Source organism: Schistocerca americana, unplaced genomic scaffold (assembly GCF_021461395.2).
Source record: "Schistocerca americana isolate TAMUIC-IGC-003095 unplaced genomic scaffold, iqSchAmer2.1 HiC_scaffold_282, whole genome shotgun sequence".
Taxonomy (NCBI): domain Eukaryota; kingdom Metazoa; phylum Arthropoda; class Insecta; order Orthoptera; family Acrididae; genus Schistocerca; species Schistocerca americana.
In genome coordinates this window covers 69,294-82,511 of record NW_025725997.1, presented here as the reverse complement: position 1 = coordinate 82,511, position 13,218 = coordinate 69,294, and the positions used below count along the sequence as shown (strand labels likewise).

At 53.1% G+C, this 13,218-nt stretch overlaps 45 non-coding genes across 45 annotated transcripts; 18 read left to right on the top strand and 27 right to left on the bottom strand.

Annotated features, from left to right (window-relative positions):
* Nucleotides 1-51: 51 nt before the first annotated feature.
* On the top strand, nucleotides 52-124 carry Trnar-acg. Its single transcript has one exon. It is a non-coding gene; the product is annotated as a tRNA-Arg (tRNA).
* A 287-nt stretch (nucleotides 125-411) lies between these two features.
* Nucleotides 412-483, top strand: Trnam-cau. The gene has a single exon. It is a non-coding gene; the product is annotated as a tRNA-Met (tRNA).
* A 245-nt stretch (nucleotides 484-728) lies between these two features.
* On the bottom strand, nucleotides 729-800 carry Trnad-guc. Its single transcript has one exon. It is a non-coding gene; the product is annotated as a tRNA-Asp (tRNA).
* A 107-nt stretch (nucleotides 801-907) lies between these two features.
* Trnad-guc lies at nucleotides 908-979 on the bottom strand. The gene has a single exon. It is a non-coding gene; the product is annotated as a tRNA-Asp (tRNA).
* Nucleotides 980-1,086: 107 nt separating this feature from the next.
* On the bottom strand, nucleotides 1,087-1,178 carry Trnai-uau. The gene is given in 2 exon segments: nucleotides 1,087-1,122; nucleotides 1,141-1,178. It is a non-coding gene; the product is annotated as a tRNA-Ile (tRNA).
* A 378-nt stretch (nucleotides 1,179-1,556) lies between these two features.
* On the top strand, nucleotides 1,557-1,629 carry Trnar-acg. The gene has a single exon. It is a non-coding gene; the product is annotated as a tRNA-Arg (tRNA).
* A 287-nt stretch (nucleotides 1,630-1,916) lies between these two features.
* Nucleotides 1,917-1,988, top strand: Trnam-cau. The gene has a single exon. It is a non-coding gene; the product is annotated as a tRNA-Met (tRNA).
* A 245-nt stretch (nucleotides 1,989-2,233) lies between these two features.
* Trnad-guc lies at nucleotides 2,234-2,305 on the bottom strand. The gene has a single exon. It is a non-coding gene; the product is annotated as a tRNA-Asp (tRNA).
* Nucleotides 2,306-2,412: 107 nt separating this feature from the next.
* Trnad-guc lies at nucleotides 2,413-2,484 on the bottom strand. Its single transcript has one exon. It is a non-coding gene; the product is annotated as a tRNA-Asp (tRNA).
* Nucleotides 2,485-2,591: 107 nt separating this feature from the next.
* Trnai-uau lies at nucleotides 2,592-2,683 on the bottom strand. The gene is given in 2 exon segments: nucleotides 2,592-2,627; nucleotides 2,646-2,683. It is a non-coding gene; the product is annotated as a tRNA-Ile (tRNA).
* A 378-nt stretch (nucleotides 2,684-3,061) lies between these two features.
* Nucleotides 3,062-3,134, top strand: Trnar-acg. The gene has a single exon. It is a non-coding gene; the product is annotated as a tRNA-Arg (tRNA).
* Nucleotides 3,135-3,421: 287 nt separating this feature from the next.
* Nucleotides 3,422-3,493, top strand: Trnam-cau. Its single transcript has one exon. It is a non-coding gene; the product is annotated as a tRNA-Met (tRNA).
* Nucleotides 3,494-3,738: 245 nt separating this feature from the next.
* On the bottom strand, nucleotides 3,739-3,810 carry Trnad-guc. The gene has a single exon. It is a non-coding gene; the product is annotated as a tRNA-Asp (tRNA).
* Nucleotides 3,811-3,917: 107 nt separating this feature from the next.
* Nucleotides 3,918-3,989, bottom strand: Trnad-guc. The gene has a single exon. It is a non-coding gene; the product is annotated as a tRNA-Asp (tRNA).
* A 107-nt stretch (nucleotides 3,990-4,096) lies between these two features.
* On the bottom strand, nucleotides 4,097-4,188 carry Trnai-uau. Its single transcript is given in 2 exon segments — nucleotides 4,097-4,132; nucleotides 4,151-4,188. It is a non-coding gene; the product is annotated as a tRNA-Ile (tRNA).
* Nucleotides 4,189-4,566: 378 nt separating this feature from the next.
* Nucleotides 4,567-4,639, top strand: Trnar-acg. Its single transcript has one exon. It is a non-coding gene; the product is annotated as a tRNA-Arg (tRNA).
* A 287-nt stretch (nucleotides 4,640-4,926) lies between these two features.
* On the top strand, nucleotides 4,927-4,998 carry Trnam-cau. The gene has a single exon. It is a non-coding gene; the product is annotated as a tRNA-Met (tRNA).
* A 245-nt stretch (nucleotides 4,999-5,243) lies between these two features.
* Nucleotides 5,244-5,315, bottom strand: Trnad-guc. The gene has a single exon. It is a non-coding gene; the product is annotated as a tRNA-Asp (tRNA).
* Nucleotides 5,316-5,422: 107 nt separating this feature from the next.
* Trnad-guc lies at nucleotides 5,423-5,494 on the bottom strand. The gene has a single exon. It is a non-coding gene; the product is annotated as a tRNA-Asp (tRNA).
* A 107-nt stretch (nucleotides 5,495-5,601) lies between these two features.
* On the bottom strand, nucleotides 5,602-5,693 carry Trnai-uau. The gene is given in 2 exon segments: nucleotides 5,602-5,637; nucleotides 5,656-5,693. It is a non-coding gene; the product is annotated as a tRNA-Ile (tRNA).
* Nucleotides 5,694-6,071: 378 nt separating this feature from the next.
* Nucleotides 6,072-6,144, top strand: Trnar-acg. Its single transcript has one exon. It is a non-coding gene; the product is annotated as a tRNA-Arg (tRNA).
* Nucleotides 6,145-6,431: 287 nt separating this feature from the next.
* Trnam-cau lies at nucleotides 6,432-6,503 on the top strand. Its single transcript has one exon. It is a non-coding gene; the product is annotated as a tRNA-Met (tRNA).
* A 245-nt stretch (nucleotides 6,504-6,748) lies between these two features.
* Nucleotides 6,749-6,820, bottom strand: Trnad-guc. The gene has a single exon. It is a non-coding gene; the product is annotated as a tRNA-Asp (tRNA).
* Nucleotides 6,821-6,927: 107 nt separating this feature from the next.
* Nucleotides 6,928-6,999, bottom strand: Trnad-guc. Its single transcript has one exon. It is a non-coding gene; the product is annotated as a tRNA-Asp (tRNA).
* Nucleotides 7,000-7,106: 107 nt separating this feature from the next.
* On the bottom strand, nucleotides 7,107-7,198 carry Trnai-uau. The gene is given in 2 exon segments: nucleotides 7,107-7,142; nucleotides 7,161-7,198. It is a non-coding gene; the product is annotated as a tRNA-Ile (tRNA).
* A 378-nt stretch (nucleotides 7,199-7,576) lies between these two features.
* Trnar-acg lies at nucleotides 7,577-7,649 on the top strand. Its single transcript has one exon. It is a non-coding gene; the product is annotated as a tRNA-Arg (tRNA).
* A 287-nt stretch (nucleotides 7,650-7,936) lies between these two features.
* Trnam-cau lies at nucleotides 7,937-8,008 on the top strand. Its single transcript has one exon. It is a non-coding gene; the product is annotated as a tRNA-Met (tRNA).
* Nucleotides 8,009-8,253: 245 nt separating this feature from the next.
* On the bottom strand, nucleotides 8,254-8,325 carry Trnad-guc. The gene has a single exon. It is a non-coding gene; the product is annotated as a tRNA-Asp (tRNA).
* A 107-nt stretch (nucleotides 8,326-8,432) lies between these two features.
* Trnad-guc lies at nucleotides 8,433-8,504 on the bottom strand. The gene has a single exon. It is a non-coding gene; the product is annotated as a tRNA-Asp (tRNA).
* Nucleotides 8,505-8,611: 107 nt separating this feature from the next.
* Nucleotides 8,612-8,703, bottom strand: Trnai-uau. The gene is given in 2 exon segments: nucleotides 8,612-8,647; nucleotides 8,666-8,703. It is a non-coding gene; the product is annotated as a tRNA-Ile (tRNA).
* A 378-nt stretch (nucleotides 8,704-9,081) lies between these two features.
* Nucleotides 9,082-9,154, top strand: Trnar-acg. The gene has a single exon. It is a non-coding gene; the product is annotated as a tRNA-Arg (tRNA).
* Nucleotides 9,155-9,441: 287 nt separating this feature from the next.
* On the top strand, nucleotides 9,442-9,513 carry Trnam-cau. The gene has a single exon. It is a non-coding gene; the product is annotated as a tRNA-Met (tRNA).
* Nucleotides 9,514-9,758: 245 nt separating this feature from the next.
* Nucleotides 9,759-9,830, bottom strand: Trnad-guc. The gene has a single exon. It is a non-coding gene; the product is annotated as a tRNA-Asp (tRNA).
* A 107-nt stretch (nucleotides 9,831-9,937) lies between these two features.
* Nucleotides 9,938-10,009, bottom strand: Trnad-guc. Its single transcript has one exon. It is a non-coding gene; the product is annotated as a tRNA-Asp (tRNA).
* Nucleotides 10,010-10,116: 107 nt separating this feature from the next.
* On the bottom strand, nucleotides 10,117-10,208 carry Trnai-uau. Its single transcript is given in 2 exon segments — nucleotides 10,117-10,152; nucleotides 10,171-10,208. It is a non-coding gene; the product is annotated as a tRNA-Ile (tRNA).
* Nucleotides 10,209-10,586: 378 nt separating this feature from the next.
* Trnar-acg lies at nucleotides 10,587-10,659 on the top strand. Its single transcript has one exon. It is a non-coding gene; the product is annotated as a tRNA-Arg (tRNA).
* A 287-nt stretch (nucleotides 10,660-10,946) lies between these two features.
* Nucleotides 10,947-11,018, top strand: Trnam-cau. The gene has a single exon. It is a non-coding gene; the product is annotated as a tRNA-Met (tRNA).
* A 245-nt stretch (nucleotides 11,019-11,263) lies between these two features.
* Nucleotides 11,264-11,335, bottom strand: Trnad-guc. Its single transcript has one exon. It is a non-coding gene; the product is annotated as a tRNA-Asp (tRNA).
* Nucleotides 11,336-11,442: 107 nt separating this feature from the next.
* On the bottom strand, nucleotides 11,443-11,514 carry Trnad-guc. Its single transcript has one exon. It is a non-coding gene; the product is annotated as a tRNA-Asp (tRNA).
* Nucleotides 11,515-11,621: 107 nt separating this feature from the next.
* On the bottom strand, nucleotides 11,622-11,713 carry Trnai-uau. The gene is given in 2 exon segments: nucleotides 11,622-11,657; nucleotides 11,676-11,713. It is a non-coding gene; the product is annotated as a tRNA-Ile (tRNA).
* Nucleotides 11,714-12,091: 378 nt separating this feature from the next.
* Nucleotides 12,092-12,164, top strand: Trnar-acg. The gene has a single exon. It is a non-coding gene; the product is annotated as a tRNA-Arg (tRNA).
* Nucleotides 12,165-12,451: 287 nt separating this feature from the next.
* Trnam-cau lies at nucleotides 12,452-12,523 on the top strand. Its single transcript has one exon. It is a non-coding gene; the product is annotated as a tRNA-Met (tRNA).
* Nucleotides 12,524-12,768: 245 nt separating this feature from the next.
* Trnad-guc lies at nucleotides 12,769-12,840 on the bottom strand. The gene has a single exon. It is a non-coding gene; the product is annotated as a tRNA-Asp (tRNA).
* A 107-nt stretch (nucleotides 12,841-12,947) lies between these two features.
* Nucleotides 12,948-13,019, bottom strand: Trnad-guc. The gene has a single exon. It is a non-coding gene; the product is annotated as a tRNA-Asp (tRNA).
* A 107-nt stretch (nucleotides 13,020-13,126) lies between these two features.
* Nucleotides 13,127-13,218, bottom strand: Trnai-uau. The gene is given in 2 exon segments: nucleotides 13,127-13,162; nucleotides 13,181-13,218. It is a non-coding gene; the product is annotated as a tRNA-Ile (tRNA).

The following is a 13,218-nucleotide window of genomic DNA, read 5'->3' as shown; positions in this document are numbered from 1 at the left end:
ACACGTTTCTTAGCGAATTGCACTTGTCTCGTAGAAAGAAATGCTGCCACTGGCCCTGTGGCGCAACGGATAACGCGTCTGACTACGGATCAGAAGATTCCAGGTTCGAATCCTGGCAGGGTCGGCGTTTTGTTAGTTGCCGACGCGTAGCTGGGCAGTGGATTTCGTATGTCGCCGCACCGTGGAGTGCTTTGTTGCTCCTGTGCATCTCGCAGCTGCATGTCGAGTCGATCGTGGTAAATATCGCTGCCTGCAAGCGTCAGCGTAGCGTCAGTCGAGCAAAGTCGAGACAAGTCAAGCTGAGAGCTGTAGGAGATGATACGCAATTAAATACAGGCGTGTGAAAGCGACGCAGACAACACTTTCCAAGTGTCCCACGTCACGTGGCGAAGAGCCGGCGCTACCCCAGGCAGCAGAGTGGCGCAGTGGAAGCGTGCTGGGCCCATAACCCAGAGGTCCGTGGATCGAAACCACGCTCTGCTAAAATTATTTCTTTTGCGGACTGTGCCGAGCTCGATTATTACGCCCACAGCGTCGGCTGGGGTGCTTTGATACAGCGTTAACAGCATTCCCCGCAATTCTGAAATGTGAAGAATGCGAGAACCACTTCCTAAGTTGTAGCATTTTTTAAGATTTTGCGCCAACTACACTCCACGATCGCAAAGTTAATGCTCTTACGACCCACATACGCGCAACACTCGAACAGGGTTGTGAGATAAAAATCGCATCTCCCCGGCGGGGAATCGAACCCCGGTCTCCCGCGTGACAGGCGGGGATACTAACCACTATACTACCGAGGATGCGCTGTAGACAGGTGCCTGTGTGCGAGAGATATGGTGCTAGTAGCCGCAAACGACCTACACTAAGTTCAGCGAGTGATAGAGCAGCAATTAAAAATCGGATGTGCCTCCCCGGCGGGGAATCGAACCCCGGTCTCCCGCGTGACAGGCGGGGATACTAACCACTATACTACCGAGGAAGACGCAGCTAGCGTCTCGAATGCACAATTATGTTACTCAAATAGCTGATACATCTCAAACCTAGCCTCCTGTTGCTGTCAGAGACAGCTGCTAAGAAATAAAAGTATGCCCCAGATGAGGCTCGAACTCACAACCCCGGCATTGCACACGGCTACTGCCTTATAAGTACCGTGCGCTAACCAATTGCGCCACTGGGGCTACAACAGAGTGCTTTCAGTTAGCGGTATTCACTTTGCTGCAAACCAGTGGTGGCCACAGAAACATACGATCGCCACCTGATGCCATACTGCGACTTTGGCACCTGACTACCAATGCTTCGTGCTATTCTTGTTTCATATGCTACGCTTACATGCACATCAACCGGCTCTCGTCGTCGAGAAAACGTGGGAAAACGCGCGCCTTGCCTTCTGCTACCTGTCGAACAGCGAGAGCAGATGCGTGGCAAGCTCTAAGCTCTGCAGGCGCACTGCGGCCACGCAGCTGCACGAAAGGTACCTTCCTTGGGAGCTTGCTCAGCCATGGAGAACACGTTTCTTAGCGAATTGCACTTGTCTCGTAGAAAGAAATGCTGCCACTGGCCCTGTGGCGCAACGGATAACGCGTCTGACTACGGATCAGAAGATTCCAGGTTCGAATCCTGGCAGGGTCGGCGTTTTGTTAGTTGCCGACGCGTAGCTGGGCAGTGGATTTCGTATGTCGCCGCACCGTGGAGTGCTTTGTTGCTCCTGTGCATCTCGCAGCTGCATGTCGAGTCGATCGTGGTAAATATCGCTGCCTGCAAGCGTCAGCGTAGCGTCAGTCGAGCAAAGTCGAGACAAGTCAAGCTGAGAGCTGTAGGAGATGATACGCAATTAAATACAGGCGTGTGAAAGCGACGCAGACAACACTTTCCAAGTGTCCCACGTCACGTGGCGAAGAGCCGGCGCTACCCCAGGCAGCAGAGTGGCGCAGTGGAAGCGTGCTGGGCCCATAACCCAGAGGTCCGTGGATCGAAACCACGCTCTGCTAAAATTATTTCTTTTGCGGACTGTGCCGAGCTCGATTATTACGCCCACAGCGTCGGCTGGGGTGCTTTGATACAGCGTTAACAGCATTCCCCGCAATTCTGAAATGTGAAGAATGCGAGAACCACTTCCTAAGTTGTAGCATTTTTTAAGATTTTGCGCCAACTACACTCCACGATCGCAAAGTTAATGCTCTTACGACCCACATACGCGCAACACTCGAACAGGGTTGTGAGATAAAAATCGCATCTCCCCGGCGGGGAATCGAACCCCGGTCTCCCGCGTGACAGGCGGGGATACTAACCACTATACTACCGAGGATGCGCTGTAGACAGGTGCCTGTGTGCGAGAGATATGGTGCTAGTAGCCGCAAACGACCTACACTAAGTTCAGCGAGTGATAGAGCAGCAATTAAAAATCGGATGTGCCTCCCCGGCGGGGAATCGAACCCCGGTCTCCCGCGTGACAGGCGGGGATACTAACCACTATACTACCGAGGAAGACGCAGCTAGCGTCTCGAATGCACAATTATGTTACTCAAATAGCTGATACATCTCAAACCTAGCCTCCTGTTGCTGTCAGAGACAGCTGCTAAGAAATAAAAGTATGCCCCAGGTGAGGCTCGAACTCACAACCCCGGCATTGCACACGGCTACTGCCTTATAAGTACCGTGCGCTAACCAATTGCGCCACTGGGGCTACAACAGAGTGCTTTCAGTTAGCGGTATTCACTTTGCTGCAAACCAGTGGTGGCCACAGAAACATACGATCGCCACCTGATGCCATACTGCGACTTTGGCACCTGACTACCAATGCTTCGTGCTATTCTTGTTTCATATGCTACGCTTACATGCACATCAACCGGCTCTCGTCGTCGAGAAAACGTGGGAAAACGCGCGCCTTGCCTTCTGCTACCTGTCGAACAGCGAGAGCAGATGCGTGGCAAGCTCTAAGCTCTGCAGGCGCACTGCGGCCACGCAGCTGCACGAAAGGTACCTTCCTTGGGAGCTTGCTCAGCCATGGAGAACACGTTTCTTAGCGAATTGCACTTGTCTCGTAGAAAGAAATGCTGCCACTGGCCCTGTGGCGCAACGGATAACGCGTCTGACTACGGATCAGAAGATTCCAGGTTCGAATCCTGGCAGGGTCGGCGTTTTGTTAGTTGCCGACGCGTAGCTGGGCAGTGGATTTCGTATGTCGCCGCACCGTGGAGTGCTTTGTTGCTCCTGTGCATCTCGCAGCTGCATGTCGAGTCGATCGTGGTAAATATCGCTGCCTGCAAGCGTCAGCGTAGCGTCAGTCGAGCAAAGTCGAGACAAGTCAAGCTGAGAGCTGTAGGAGATGATACGCAATTAAATACAGGCGTGTGAAAGCGACGCAGACAACACTTTCCAAGTGTCCCACGTCACGTGGCGAAGAGCCGGCGCTACCCCAGGCAGCAGAGTGGCGCAGTGGAAGCGTGCTGGGCCCATAACCCAGAGGTCCGTGGATCGAAACCACGCTCTGCTAAAATTATTTCTTTTGCGGACTGTGCCGAGCTCGATTATTACGCCCACAGCGTCGGCTGGGGTGCTTTGATACAGCGTTAACAGCATTCCCCGCAATTCTGAAATGTGAAGAATGCGAGAACCACTTCCTAAGTTGTAGCATTTTTTAAGATTTTGCGCCAACTACACTCCACGATCGCAAAGTTAATGCTCTTACGACCCACATACGCGCAACACTCGAACAGGGTTGTGAGATAAAAATCGCATCTCCCCGGCGGGGAATCGAACCCCGGTCTCCCGCGTGACAGGCGGGGATACTAACCACTATACTACCGAGGATGCGCTGTAGACAGGTGCCTGTGTGCGAGAGATATGGTGCTAGTAGCCGCAAACGACCTACACTAAGTTCAGCGAGTGATAGAGCAGCAATTAAAAATCGGATGTGCCTCCCCGGCGGGGAATCGAACCCCGGTCTCCCGCGTGACAGGCGGGGATACTAACCACTATACTACCGAGGAAGACGCAGCTAGCGTCTCGAATGCACAATTATGTTACTCAAATAGCTGATACATCTCAAACCTAGCCTCCTGTTGCTGTCAGAGACAGCTGCTAAGAAATAAAAGTATGCCCCAGGTGAGGCTCGAACTCACAACCCCGGCACTGCACACGGCTACTGCCTTATAAGTACCGTGCGCTAACCAATTGCGCCACTGGGGCTACAACAGAGTGCTTTCAGTTAGCGGTATTCACTTTGCTGCAAACCAGTGGTGGCCACAGAAACATACGATCGCCACCTGATGCCATACTGCGACTTTGGCACCTGACTACCAATGCTTCGTGCTATTCTTGTTTCATATGCTACGCTTACATGCACATCAACCGGCTCTCGTCGTCGAGAAAACGTGGGAAAACGCGCGCCTTGCCTTCTGCTACCTGTCGAACAGCGAGAGCAGATGCGTGGCAAGCTCTAAGCTCTGCAGGCGCACTGCGGCCACGCAGCTGCACGAAAGGTACCTTCCTTGGGAGCTTGCTCAGCCATGGAGAACACGTTTCTTAGCGAATTGCACTTGTCTCGTAGAAAGAAATGCTGCCACTGGCCCTGTGGCGCAACGGATAACGCGTCTGACTACGGATCAGAAGATTCCAGGTTCGAATCCTGGCAGGGTCGGCGTTTTGTTAGTTGCCGACGCGTAGCTGGGCAGTGGATTTCGTATGTCGCCGCACCGTGGAGTGCTTTGTTGCTCCTGTGCATCTCGCAGCTGCATGTCGAGTCGATCGTGGTAAATATCGCTGCCTGCAAGCGTCAGCGTAGCGTCAGTCGAGCAAAGTCGAGACAAGTCAAGCTGAGAGCTGTAGGAGATGATACGCAATTAAATACAGGCGTGTGAAAGCGACGCAGACAACACTTTCCAAGTGTCCCACGTCACGTGGCGAAGAGCCGGCGCTACCCCAGGCAGCAGAGTGGCGCAGTGGAAGCGTGCTGGGCCCATAACCCAGAGGTCCGTGGATCGAAACCACGCTCTGCTAAAATTATTTCTTTTGCGGACTGTGCCGAGCTCGATTCTTACGCCCACAGCGTCGGCTGGGGTGCTTTGATACAGCGTTAACAGCATTCCCCGCAATTCTGAAATGTGAAGAATGCGAGAACCACTTCCTAAGTTGTAGCATTTTTTAAGATTTTGCGCCAACTACACTCCACGATCGCAAAGTTAATGCTCTTACGACCCACATACGCGCAACACTCGAACAGGGTTGTGAGATAAAAATCGCATCTCCCCGGCGGGGAATCGAACCCCGGTCTCCCGCGTGACAGGCGGGGATACTAACCACTATACTACCGAGGATGCGCTGTAGACAGGTGCCTGTGTGCGAGAGATATGGTGCTAGTAGCCGCAAACGACCTACACTAAGTTCAGCGAGTGATAGAGCAGCAATTAAAAATCGGATGTGCCTCCCCGGCGGGGAATCGAACCCCGGTCTCCCGCGTGACAGGCGGGGATACTAACCACTATACTACCGAGGAAGACGCAGCTAGCGTCTCGAATGCACAATTATGTTACTCAAATAGCTGATACATCTCAAACCTAGCCTCCTGTTGCTGTCAGAGACAGCTGCTAAGAAATAAAAGTATGCCCCAGGTGAGGCTCGAACTCACAACCCCGGCATTGCACACGGCTACTGCCTTATAAGTACCGTGCGCTAACCAATTGCGCCACTGGGGCTACAACAGAGTGCTTTCAGTTAGCGGTATTCACTTTGCTGCAAACCAGTGGTGGCCACAGAAACATACGATCGCCACCTGATGCCATACTGCGACTTTGGCACCTGACTACCAATGCTTCGTGCTATTCTTGTTTCATATGCTACGCTTACATGCACATCAACCGGCTCTCGTCGTCGAGAAAACGTGGGAAAACGCGCGCCTTGCCTTCTGCTACCTGTCGAACAGCGAGAGCAGATGCGTGGCAAGCTCTAAGCTCTGCAGGCGCACTGCGGCCACGCAGCTGCACGAAAGGTACCTTCCTTGGGAGCTTGCTCAGCCATGGAGAACACGTTTCTTAGCGAATTGCACTTGTCTCGTAGAAAGAAATGCTGCCACTGGCCCTGTGGCGCAACGGATAACGCGTCTGACTACGGATCAGAAGATTCCAGGTTCGAATCCTGGCAGGGTCGGCGTTTTGTTAGTTGCCGACGCGTAGCTGGGCAGTGGATTTCGTATGTCGCCGCACCGTGGAGTGCTTTGTTGCTCCTGTGCATCTCGCAGCTGCATGTCGAGTCGATCGTGGTAAATATCGCTGCCTGCAAGCGTCAGCGTAGCGTCAGTCGAGCAAAGTCGAGACAAGTCAAGCTGAGAGCTGTAGGAGATGATACGCAATTAAATACAGGCGTGTGAAAGCGACGCAGACAACACTTTCCAAGTGTCCCACGTCACGTGGCGAAGAGCCGGCGCTACCCCAGGCAGCAGAGTGGCGCAGTGGAAGCGTGCTGGGCCCATAACCCAGAGGTCCGTGGATCGAAACCACGCTCTGCTAAAATTATTTCTTTTGCGGACTGTGCCGAGCTCGATTATTACGCCCACAGCGTCGGCTGGGGTGCTTTGATACAGCGTTAACAGCATTCCCCGCAATTCTGAAATGTGAAGAATGCGAGAACCACTTCCTAAGTTGTAGCATTTTTTAAGATTTTGCGCCAACTACACTCCACGATCGCAAAGTTAATGCTCTTACGACCCACATACGCGCAACACTCGAACAGGGTTGTGAGATAAAAATCGCATCTCCCCGGCGGGGAATCGAACCCCGGTCTCCCGCGTGACAGGCGGGGATACTAACCACTATACTACCGAGGATGCGCTGTAGACAGGTGCCTGTGTGCGAGAGATATGGTGCTAGTAGCCGCAAACGACCTACACTAAGTTCAGCGAGTGATAGAGCAGCAATTAAAAATCGGATGTGCCTCCCCGGCGGGGAATCGAACCCCGGTCTCCCGCGTGACAGGCGGGGATACTAACCACTATACTACCGAGGAAGACGCAGCTAGCGTCTCGAATGCACAATTATGTTACTCAAATAGCTGATACATCTCAAACCTAGCCTCCTGTTGCTGTCAGAGACAGCTGCTAAGAAATAAAAGTATGCCCCAGGTGAGGCTCGAACTCACAACCCCGGCATTGCACACGGCTACTGCCTTATAAGTACCGTGCGCTAACCAATTGCGCCACTGGGGCTACAACAGAGTGCTTTCAGTTAGCGGTATTCACTTTGCTGCAAACCAGTGGTGGCCACAGAAACATACGATCGCCACCTGATGCCATACTGCGACTTTGGCACCTGACTACCAATGCTTCGTGCTATTCTTGTTTCATATGCTACGCTTACATGCACATCAACCGGCTCTCGTCGTCGAGAAAACGTGGGAAAACGCGCGCCTTGCCTTCTGCTACCTGTCGAACAGCGAGAGCAGATGCGTGGCAAGCTCTAAGCTCTGCAGGCGCACTGCGGCCACGCAGCTGCACGAAAGGTACCTTCCTTGGGAGCTTGCTCAGCCATGGAGAACACGTTTCTTAGCGAATTGCACTTGTCTCGTAGAAAGAAATGCTGCCACTGGCCCTGTGGCGCAACGGATAACGCGTCTGACTACGGATCAGAAGATTCCAGGTTCGAATCCTGGCAGGGTCGGCGTTTTGTTAGTTGCCGACGCGTAGCTGGGCAGTGGATTTCGTATGTCGCCGCACCGTGGAGTGCTTTGTTGCTCCTGTGCATCTCGCAGCTGCATGTCGAGTCGATCGTGGTAAATATCGCTGCCTGCAAGCGTCAGCGTAGCGTCAGTCGAGCAAAGTCGAGACAAGTCAAGCTGAGAGCTGTAGGAGATGATACGCAATTAAATACAGGCGTGTGAAAGCGACGCAGACAACACTTTCCAAGTGTCCCACGTCACGTGGCGAAGAGCCGGCGCTACCCCAGGCAGCAGAGTGGCGCAGTGGAAGCGTGCTGGGCCCATAACCCAGAGGTCCGTGGATCGAAACCACGCTCTGCTAAAATTATTTCTTTTGCGGACTGTGCCGAGCTCGATTATTACGCCCACAGCGTCGGCTGGGGTGCTTTGATACAGCGTTAACAGCATTCCCCGCAATTCTGAAATGTGAAGAATGCGAGAACCACTTCCTAAGTTGTAGCATTTTTTAAGATTTTGCGCCAACTACACTCCACGATCGCAAAGTTAATGCTCTTACGACCCACATACGCGCAACACTCGAACAGGGTTGTGAGATAAAAATCGCATCTCCCCGGCGGGGAATCGAACCCCGGTCTCCCGCGTGACAGGCGGGGATACTAACCACTATACTACCGAGGATGCGCTGTAGACAGGTGCCTGTGTGCGAGAGATATGGTGCTAGTAGCCGCAAACGACCTACACTAAGTTCAGCGAGTGATAGAGCAGCAATTAAAAATCGGATGTGCCTCCCCGGCGGGGAATCGAACCCCGGTCTCCCGCGTGACAGGCGGGGATACTAACCACTATACTACCGAGGAAGACGCAGCTAGCGTCTCGAATGCACAATTATGTTACTCAAATAGCTGATACATCTCAAACCTAGCCTCCTGTTGCTGTCAGAGACAGCTGCTAAGAAATAAAAGTATGCCCCAGGTGAGGCTCGAACTCACAACCCCGGCATTGCACACGGCTACTGCCTTATAAGTACCGTGCGCTAACCAATTGCGCCACTGGGGCTACAACAGAGTGCTTTCAGTTAGCGGTATTCACTTTGCTGCAAACCAGTGGTGGCCACAGAAACATACGATCGCCACCTGATGCCATACTGCGACTTTGGCACCTGACTACCAATGCTTCGTGCTATTCTTGTTTCATATGCTACGCTTACATGCACATCAACCGGCTCTCGTCGTCGAGAAAACGTGGGAAAACGCGCGCCTTGCCTTCTGCTACCTGTCGAACAGCGAGAGCAGATGCGTGGCAAGCTCTAAGCTCTGCAGGCGCACTGCGGCCACGCAGCTGCACGAAAGGTACCTTCCTTGGGAGCTTGCTCAGCCATGGAGAACACGTTTCTTAGCGAATTGCACTTGTCTCGTAGAAAGAAATGCTGCCACTGGCCCTGTGGCGCAACGGATAACGCGTCTGACTACGGATCAGAAGATTCCAGGTTCGAATCCTGGCAGGGTCGGCGTTTTGTTAGTTGCCGACGCGTAGCTGGGCAGTGGATTTCGTATGTCGCCGCACCGTGGAGTGCTTTGTTGCTCCTGTGCATCTCGCAGCTGCATGTCGAGTCGATCGTGGTAAATATCGCTGCCTGCAAGCGTCAGCGTAGCGTCAGTCGAGCAAAGTCGAGACAAGTCAAGCTGAGAGCTGTAGGAGATGATACGCAATTAAATACAGGCGTGTGAAAGCGACGCAGACAACACTTTCCAAGTGTCCCACGTCACGTGGCGAAGAGCCGGCGCTACCCCAGGCAGCAGAGTGGCGCAGTGGAAGCGTGCTGGGCCCATAACCCAGAGGTCCGTGGATCGAAACCACGCTCTGCTAAAATTATTTCTTTTGCGGACTGTGCCGAGCTCGATTATTACGCCCACAGCGTCGGCTGGGGTGCTTTGATACAGCGTTAACAGCATTCCCCGCAATTCTGAAATGTGAAGAATGCGAGAACCACTTCCTAAGTTGTAGCATTTTTTAAGATTTTGCGCCAACTACACTCCACGATCGCAAAGTTAATGCTCTTACGACCCACATACGCGCAACACTCGAACAGGGTTGTGAGATAAAAATCGCATCTCCCCGGCGGGGAATCGAACCCCGGTCTCCCGCGTGACAGGCGGGGATACTAACCACTATACTACCGAGGATGCGCTGTAGACAGGTGCCTGTGTGCGAGAGATATGGTGCTAGTAGCCGCAAACGACCTACACTAAGTTCAGCGAGTGATAGAGCAGCAATTAAAAATCGGATGTGCCTCCCCGGCGGGGAATCGAACCCCGGTCTCCCGCGTGACAGGCGGGGATACTAACCACTATACTACCGAGGAAGACGCAGCTAGCGTCTCGAATGCACAATTATGTTACTCAAATAGCTGATACATCTCAAACCTAGCCTCCTGTTGCTGTCAGAGACAGCTGCTAAGAAATAAAAGTATGCCCCAGGTGAGGCTCGAACTCACAACCCCGGCATTGCACACGGCTACTGCCTTATAAGTACCGTGCGCTAACCAATTGCGCCACTGGGGCTACAACAGAGTGCTTTCAGTTAGCGGTATTCACTTTGCTGCAAACCAGTGGTGGCCACAGAAACATACGATCGCCACCTGATGCCATACTGCGACTTTGGCACCTGACTACCAATGCTTCGTGCTATTCTTGTTTCATATGCTACGCTTACATGCACATCAACCGGCTCTCGTCGTCGAGAAAACGTGGGAAAACGCGCGCCTTGCCTTCTGCTACCTGTCGAACAGCGAGAGCAGATGCGTGGCAAGCTCTAAGCTCTGCAGGCGCACTGCGGCCACGCAGCTGCACGAAAGGTACCTTCCTTGGGAGCTTGCTCAGCCATGGAGAACACGTTTCTTAGCGAATTGCACTTGTCTCGTAGAAAGAAATGCTGCCACTGGCCCTGTGGCGCAACGGATAACGCGTCTGACTACGGATCAGAAGATTCCAGGTTCGAATCCTGGCAGGGTCGGCGTTTTGTTAGTTGCCGACGCGTAGCTGGGCAGTGGATTTCGTATGTCGCCGCACCGTGGAGTGCTTTGTTGCTCCTGTGCATCTCGCAGCTGCATGTCGAGTCGATCGTGGTAAATATCGCTGCCTGCAAGCGTCAGCGTAGCGTCAGTCGAGCAAAGTCGAGACAAGTCAAGCTGAGAGCTGTAGGAGATGATACGCAATTAAATACAGGCGTGTGAAAGCGACGCAGACAACACTTTCCAAGTGTCCCACGTCACGTGGCGAAGAGCCGGCGCTACCCCAGGCAGCAGAGTGGCGCAGTGGAAGCGTGCTGGGCCCATAACCCAGAGGTCCGTGGATCGAAACCACGCTCTGCTAAAATTATTTCTTTTGCGGACTGTGCCGAGCTCGATTATTACGCCCACAGCGTCGGCTGGGGTGCTTTGATACAGCGTTAACAGCATTCCCCGCAATTCTGAAATGTGAAGAATGCGAGAACCACTTCCTAAGTTGTAGCATTTTTTAAGATTTTGCGCCAACTACACTCCACGATCGCAAAGTTAATGCTCTTACGACCCACATACGCGCAACACTCGAACAGGGTTGTGAGATAAAAATCGCATCTCCCCGGCGGGGAATCGAACCCCGGTCTCCCGCGTGACAGGCGGGGATACTAACCACTATACTACCGAGGATGCGCTGTAGACAGGTGCCTGTGTGCGAGAGATATGGTGCTAGTAGCCGCAAACGACCTACACTAAGTTCAGCGAGTGATAGAGCAGCAATTAAAAATCGGATGTGCCTCCCCGGCGGGGAATCGAACCCCGGTCTCCCGCGTGACAGGCGGGGATACTAACCACTATACTACCGAGGAAGACGCAGCTAGCGTCTCGAATGCACAATTATGTTACTCAAATAGCTGATACATCTCAAACCTAGCCTCCTGTTGCTGTCAGAGACAGCTGCTAAGAAATAAAAGTATGCCCCAGGTGAGGCTCGAACTCACAACCCCGGCATTGCACACGGCTACTGCCTTATAAGTACCGTGCGCTAACCAATTGCGCCACTGGGGCTACAACAGAGTGCTTTCAGTTAGCGGTATTCACTTTGCTGCAAACCAGTGGTGGCCACAGAAACATACGATCGCCACCTGATGCCATACTGCGACTTTGGCACCTGACTACCAATGCTTCGTGCTATTCTTGTTTCATATGCTACGCTTACATGCACATCAACCGGCTCTCGTCGTCGAGAAAACGTGGGAAAACGCGCGCCTTGCCTTCTGCTACCTGTCGAACAGCGAGAGCAGATGCGTGGCAAGCTCTAAGCTCTGCAGGCGCACTGCGGCCACGCAGCTGCACGAAAGGTACCTTCCTTGGGAGCTTGCTCAGCCATGGAGAACACGTTTCTTAGCGAATTGCACTTGTCTCGTAGAAAGAAATGCTGCCACTGGCCCTGTGGCGCAACGGATAACGCGTCTGACTACGGATCAGAAGATTCCAGGTTCGAATCCTGGCAGGGTCGGCGTTTTGTTAGTTGCCGACGCGTAGCTGGGCAGTGGATTTCGTATGTCGCCGCACCGTGGAGTGCTTTGTTGCTCCTGTGCATCTCGCAGCTGCATGTCGAGTCGATCGTGGTAAATATCGCTGCCTGCAAGCGTCAGCGTAGCGTCAGTCGAGCAAAGTCGAGACAAGTCAAGCTGAGAGCTGTAGGAGATGATACGCAATTAAATACAGGCGTGTGAAAGCGACGCAGACAACACTTTCCAAGTGTCCCACGTCACGTGGCGAAGAGCCGGCGCTACCCCAGGCAGCAGAGTGGCGCAGTGGAAGCGTGCTGGGCCCATAACCCAGAGGTCCGTGGATCGAAACCACGCTCTGCTAAAATTATTTCTTTTGCGGACTGTGCCGAGCTCGATTATTACGCCCACAGCGTCGGCTGGGGTGCTTTGATACAGCGTTAACAGCATTCCCCGCAATTCTGAAATGTGAAGAATGCGAGAACCACTTCCTAAGTTGTAGCATTTTTTAAGATTTTGCGCCAACTACACTCCACGATCGCAAAGTTAATGCTCTTACGACCCACATACGCGCAACACTCGAACAGGGTTGTGAGATAAAAATCGCATCTCCCCGGCGGGGAATCGAACCCCGGTCTCCCGCGTGACAGGCGGGGATACTAACCACTATACTACCGAGGATGCGCTGTAGACAGGTGCCTGTGTGCGAGAGATATGGTGCTAGTAGCCGCAAACGACCTACACTAAGTTCAGCGAGTGATAGAGCAGCAATTAAAAATCGGATGTGCCTCCCCGGCGGGGAATCGAACCCCGGTCTCCCGCGTGACAGGCGGGGATACTAACCACTATACTACCGAGGAAGACGCAGCTAGCGTCTCGAATGCACAATTATGTTACTCAAATAGCTGATACATCTCAAACCTAGCCTCCTGTTGCTGTCAGAGACAGCTGCTAAGAAATAAAAGTATGCCCCAGGTGAGGCTCGAACTCACAACCCCGGCATTGCACACGGCTACTGCCTTATAAGTACCGTGCGCTAACCAATTGCGCCACTGGGGC